This window comes from Stenella coeruleoalba, assembly GCF_951394435.1.
Source record: "Stenella coeruleoalba genome assembly, chromosome: 2".
Lineage (NCBI taxonomy): Eukaryota > Metazoa > Chordata > Mammalia > Artiodactyla > Delphinidae > Stenella > Stenella coeruleoalba.
In genome coordinates, this window is record NC_137147.1 from 181,027,508 (window position 1) to 181,034,473 (window position 6,966).

The following is a 6,966-nucleotide window of genomic DNA, read 5'->3' on the forward strand; positions in this document are numbered from 1 at the left end:
CTCTTGGAGCAGCCCTGAACCTTTACAGCCATTCCAGCAATCGCATCCCTCATCCCATACCCAGAGAGGCCAGGGCAGAGCCCGTGCGCGTGATGGACCACGGGACGGCTCCTTTCAGATGCAGACACGATCGGCAACAAGATGCTCACGTGCCCGCGTCCAGGCGGACTGAGTCACTCCCCGAGGAGTATTGCCGAGAACAGAACAGAGCCCGGAGACGGGGATGCTCGCATGACTGTTGACTGAAAGGAGGAGCCGTCTGCTTCCTCTGCAGCAGCAGGCGGGCTAATGACCCCCCAAGGAAACGTCAGGTTCCCTTTCAGGATGGAAAAGCCAAGGCATCACTTGAGCTCATCTGTGTTGTCTTTTGATCATCCGCCAGGTTAATAAACTCCTTCTTGAGACTCTGGATTTTTCAAGACAGTGTCTGGTATAGATTCTCCGCCCGGTATGAAGTATGTTGGCTGAAACAGGTCCAGACTTAGAGCAGCCTTTCCAGGCCAGCTGGCGGAGGTGCTGGGCCAGGCTTTCAACTCGCTTCTGCCCCGGAGGCGGAGGCTGTGGGTGGGAGTCCTCGAGGGCGTGGCCCCGGGTGTGCCCACACACAGCAGGAGGCAGCCAAGGGCAGGGAGGATGCTTGGGGAGCGGGGTGGCCAAGGGCAGGGAGAATGTGGCCAAGGGCAGGGAGGATGCTTAGGGAGCGGGGTGGCCAAGGGCAGTGAGGATGTGGCCAAGGGCAGGGAGGATGCTTGGGGAGCGGGGTGGCCAAGGGCAGTGAGGATGCTTGGGGAGCGGGGTGGCCAAGGGCAGGGAGGATGCTTGGGGAGCGGGGTGGCCAAGGGCAGGGAGAATGTGGCCAAGGGCAGGGAGGATGCTTAGGGAGCGGGGTGGCCAAAGGCAGTGAGGATGCTTGGGGAGCGGGGTGGCCAAGGGCAGGGAGGATGCTTGGGGAGCTGGGTGGCCAAGGGCAGTGAGGATGCTTGGGGAGCGGGGTGGCCAAGGGCAGGGAGGATGCTTGGGGAGCGGGGTGGCCAAAGGCAGTGAGGATGCTTGGGGAGCGGGGTGGCCAAGGGCAGGGAGGATGCTTGGGGAGCGGGGTGGCCAAGGGCAGGGAGAATGTGGCCAAGGGCAGGGAGGATGCTTAGGGAGCTGGGTGGCCAAGGGCAGTGAGGATGTGGCCAAGGGCAGGGAGGATGCTTGGGGAGCGGGGTGGCCAAGGGCAGGGAGGATGCTTGGGGAGCGGGGTGGCCAAGGGCAGGGAGAATGTGGCCAAGGGCAGGGAGGATGCTTAGGGAGCTGGGTGGCCAAGGGCAGTGAGGATGTGGCCAAGGGCAGGGAGGATGCTTGGGGAGCAGGGTGGCCAAGGGCAGGGAGGATGCTTGGGGAGCTGGGTGGCCAAGGGCAGTGAGAATGTGGCCAAGGGCAGTGAGGATGCTTAGGGAGTGGCATGGCCTTCCGGGAAGGGCGCTCCCCCCAGGAAAGTAGGGGTGGAGTCAGGCTCAGCCACCTTCTTACACACGGCGACTACACTCCTCACACCTAGTTGCCCTTCTCCTGAGAAATACACGGGCTGTCCCGGGAGGCCGTTCACCAGAACCCCTCAGGCGGAATGTTCTAATCCACAAAATGGGGCTGTTGACACCTGTCTCGTAGGATGCCTGCGTGAATCGCGTGATACCGTGAGAGCACAAGCCTTCACTTTGGGATGTGGACGATGTCACAGCAAACAGGAAGAGCTCAGCCTTGCCAGCCTTTCTGAGAAAGCCACTTGAAGGGCTGGGCTCAGCCAGGCTGCGTGGAGGGAATTCTCACCCCATCCACTCACCTTAGAACACGCATCCCAATTTCTAAACCCACAGGCGCTTTCGCTGGCCCTGAGCACCTGCTGGAATTCCATTTTCTTAATCAGCACCTTAATTAATTCTCCGTTCTCTGTAATGGTGACAGCCAGGATGGTCCTTTAGTGGCGACAAACCCTGCAAAAGTTACAGTGTTCCCTGAAAATCCAACATATGAACATGACTAAGCCATAAAGTAAGCATCACTAAGGCCAGTTGGGCTCTTATTTTTCTCAGGGGAAAGACTTTGATGTTAGCTTTGTAATTTTTCACACCCATTCTTTTTGAGACTCTTCTGGTGTCCCCACTGCGTTGATCCCCGGAGGAAGCTCTTAGTCTGTTTCTACTGACAACCCAGCTCTGATTTTCTCAGTCACCACAACTTGGCTCTCTCAGCTCGCCTGCCAATGAGCTATTAATTCCTAGAGACAGAAGCATGAGGGGAGACACCTTTAAAAGGTGAGGAGAGAACAGCGCACAAAAGCCATCATGGAGAATGCTGCTTTGGTTGCAAAAACCGGAAATCAGAAATTTCAGAACAGAAAGGTCCTACGTGCTTAGCACGTACAGGTGGCAAAAGTGAGTTCCGTCGGTGTGTCAGGATGTGGTGGGCAGACAACTGGGCTTGGGTCCAAAGACACAGGTGGTCTTATTTTTTTTGAGGTGCACACCAAGCACTTTGGGATGAAATGGTGGGATGTCTGTGAAATTACTTCAGCAAAACAAAAATAGACAAAGCACACCAGAAAAATACTAACAACGATTAAAGCTGGGTGATGGGCACAGAGAGTATGATCTATTCTCTCTGCTCTTCTTACGTTTGAAAGTTTTAATCATTAACAAAAACACCCAGTGCTTGGATTCCCACTTTGATGTTGACATTCGTTGGCTAAGTCACGCAAGCCAGCCATTCGACCTCTTGGCTTCCTTAGCTGTGAAATCAGGAATTAACTCTCATCGCTGCTTTGAGGAATAACGGAGTAATGCATAAAAATCCTCTGTCAACGCTAAGGCGCTGCACAGTCGTCAGTTGCCACTGATTAAAGTAGAAGAGAAATCAATCAGATGCCGGATGACACTGCTGAGAAGTGTCTGCACTTCCCCTAACACAGCTCCATCCACCCACTAATCCTACCAACTCCTCCCGGAAGGTTTTCTACCTGGAACACGGTGCAGGCCTCCAGAGGCAGGTTTGGACCTCTCCTGGGGGTGTGGTGACCTGGAGTTTATTCCTGGGATCCATTCAGCGGCGTAACTGGGGCGGAAGAAAGGGCTGGGGAGAAAGCAGGGTTGCCGCTGGCTGGCAGCACGACAGATGTGCTCTCCTATTTCGCTGTGGATTTCAGGGCATCTGCTGCTCGCCACTTGCTCCCTTCATTTCTGCATGGACCACAAAACTCGAGAACAGGAGTGGTTTCAGAAGCTCCTTGTCACCTCCTCGCTGGGTGACGGAAGCTGACGCAGGATGATGTCAACACCCTGGACCAGCGCATTCCTGGCCACGGGTGCATCCGGCTTGACTGCGCTGGGAAGTGGGAGAGGACGTGAGGTCTCACTCGCTGCCTGCCCACCTTGGGCAGGTGAGGCTGGAAACCCTCATCCTTAAAATGAACTCTTAGTACCTGTCTCCTAGGATGTCTGCGCGAATCAAGTGAGATCGCGACAATACATCACGTTGTTTATGATGCGGTGGGTGTCAGAGCACACGGACAAGTCTCGGCCTTGGAAACCTTTCTGAAAGCTGACGCTTCCACCCAGTAGTGAGGAGGAGAAATGTCCCCCACCTGCTCTCCCAACAGCACCCTGTCCCAGTGAAACCCAGCTGTTCATCTGACTTTATCCCTTTCTCGCCATTCCAACCCCTCCCCTCTGCCCTCCCTCCTATCAAAACCTGCTGTTTCCCAGCTGCCTGATTGAAATAAGGCTACAGGTTTCATTTTCCCTCTTCCTGGGGACACTTTGATTTTACTGGGACCACAGATTCGCCCCCAAAGGGGTGACGTTTCAAACCTGTGGGACATATTGGGGGCAGGAAGACTGCCACTTGGCCCAGGGCAGGGCACACGGCATGAGTTGGGACACGTTTGCTGAAAACCAGGTGCTGGACACACAGGCAGTCCCAGACACAAGCTGGGTTGACTCTGGACGCACTTTGCGTCTTTCTTTCCTGTCTGGATCCTTGCTGAGCTCTGAAGTGATGTCCGTACTGTGTTAATCACTTCATCTTTAAAGGCCCAAGGTAGAAGGCATTTTTATTGATGAAACATCCCTATCGCTACCGATAGACCCTCACAGAGGCTGCCACTAAGTGACTTTTCTAATTAATCAGAAAATAATCAGAAATAATTAGATTAAACATTTGGGTTCCTGTGACTTTCTCTCATGGGAGTCGTCCCAGGCTGGCATTTGAGAGACAGATTCCCTTTGTGACAGGCCCCCTTTGCTGACCTATTTGGGGTCGTATATTTGGAATCCAGGGTTCCCACCTACGTCAATGGAAATCTTGTGGGCAGATGGGGGGTGGGGGCGCTGCACACCCACCCCGGACAGAAGTCTCCAAACAGCAGTGCGGAGCAAAGAGCTTTGCTCCGAGAGAGGGATTTTATTGTCTGAGACCGTGGAATTCTACTCTTCAGTTTACTCTATTTTTATACGGACAGTAAACTTGTTTAAAAATATAAAAACTTGAAACGTAAAGACTTATATCTCAAAGACATTTATGTCACCATTCCTAGGCCTCTGGAAGGGCAGGCAAATGCTGGCGGAAGGGTCCCCGCTGCCCAATACATCACGGGGCCTGGAGGATTGGTCCGCAAGGGTGTGAAGAAAGAACAGGAGGTGACCCCTTTGCCCTGCACCTGAGACTCACCTGCGTTTTGAGTAGAGAGTCTCTGAGACTTACACGTGCATGTAAATATAGAAAACACACTTCTGAGGAGGCGACCTGTCACCACTGACCAGGTTTTCGCTGTTGCTTCCTTTGCGTTTTTCCCACCTCAGTTCTGGTCTCCATCGTGGGCTGGAACGGGACTGGTGGATGGCTTTCCAGGGAGCCCTGATGTCTGAGATAAGAGGAGAGCACTTCAGCTGGACTTTTCTTAGCTTCCGGTACAGTGTCCTTATTAGATTTTATTTTTAACCAATGTGTCCTTTATTTAGAACATTTTTTATTAAATGCATGCAATTTCTTTGTGCCTCCGTTTCCCCTGACTCGGAGAAAGTGAAAGGTCCTTCATCTTCAGCCTCCCAGCTTCAGATAAATGGGCTTTTTCCTGGACACGAAGGGCAAAATAAAGTGGAAAATACTTATTTCTGGGCAAATACGCTGGAGGAGACGCTCCATCGAATGTACCCTGTATTTTGGGAGCACGTGTCATCTTCGTCTTCTTTAAAGGGGGCCCACTGCCTCCCGTTGTGTTTTCAGGGGCTCCTGACAAATGTCAGATTTAAATCCCACGTTATTACAGGCACTAGAGATGGGGTATCTGCGAGAGGGTTTTGTGCTCCAGTGCGATGATTCGTTTGGGAAAGATGACCTGAGATCTCCTCCCGTGAACATCCACGGGATTCTGCCTGAACCTCCTGTTGCACTGAGCGTGCTCTACCCCGCGATGGTGTAATTGACTACGGATGTCTTCCCTCCTCCTAGATTATGAGCTTCTGAAAGTAAGATTCATACCAGGCTAGCCTTTGCTTTTTCCTCCAGCACATCTCTCAGTTCTTGTCTTACAGTTTAGTCTAAAGAAGTGCTTTTGCCAGAAAGAGCAGACAATTGTTGTGGGTTTTTAAGTCAAATTGTTTTATATCTATATTAAAAAAAAAAACCCACACAACTCTGCAGATATCGTTGTGGGATTCTTTGGCTACCTATGATACTTTTTGTCTTCAGAAGCTAAATAATACAATATATAGAGAGAGATACAGAAATGGAAAAAATTAGAAATTGCTGCAGTCAGGATTTGAATATATTCACTGAAAGGACAGATGAGAAAAGCAGAAGAGAAAAATGGTTTTGGAACAGTTGGTCGACCAGTAATGAGGGAAGCAGACTTCATACGCTATGCTACAAAATACAATAAGACACGTACAAGTTCATAGCAGGTTTATTCATAATAGCCCCAAACTGGAAATAACTCAAATACCCATCACCAGTAAAATGGATAAATAAATTGTGGTGTATTCCCACGACAGAATACTGTTCAACGCATTAGAACAACCTACTGATACACAAAACAACACGGAGACAAAAACCCTGAGTGAGAGAAACCAAACGTGAAAAGGGTGTACACGGTGCGAAGAAACTTCCAGAAGGTTCAAGAGCGGTCAAAACGCATGTTTGGTGACAGACATCAGGAAGACGGGGGGCAGTGCTATGGGACCAGGGCAGGATGGCTTCTGCGAGGATGCTAGAAATGTTCCGTATTCTGGTCTGGGGGATGTTTATATACGGAGAAAGCCACCAAATGCTACATTTAAGATTTATGCAAAAATATATCTACTTATGTACGCTGTCACGCATATAATAATGCAATTTTTTAGAAGAAGTGAAGGGAAAAGCACCGCTCTTTATTGAGTGCTTGCTATGTGGCAGGTAAAGTGCTAAGCACATGAGGCTTTAAAAACAGTAAGCGATTCGCCAAGAGTCACAACTTCTGTGAGACAATCTTGACTCAAACCCAAATCTCCGTGCTCGGCGGACCCCACTCTCCGGCCCGAGAGCTAATCCTCGCTTTGCTGGGACGTGGCCTTTTCTCCTTTTCCGTTGGCGGGTCCTCCAAGCAGAGCAGGTAGGCCTGTGGAAGTGGCAGCAGCTTTGCCCTAAGTTGTCTATTTATTACAAGAAGCCTCTGTTGCAGTATTAAGGGAGCTGTTGAGACGTTTCCCTTGCTGTTCCTTATGTCAAAGGCCTTGCCTCAGGGACAGTGGCCTGACTGTTGAAGGGAGGAGCTTAACTGGAGGAACAGTGAGTGGAGTTTTCAACAAGGCAGGGAGGCAGGAACAGAAAGCGCATTCTTTCTGGGATTTCTTCATATTTGAAGTTCATTCCGGCCGGGGGCTCTTTTGGGGAAAGAAAACCTCAAATGAGCTTTCAAAGCACGTTTCCCCTCCATCCGCTGTTCTCTCCATT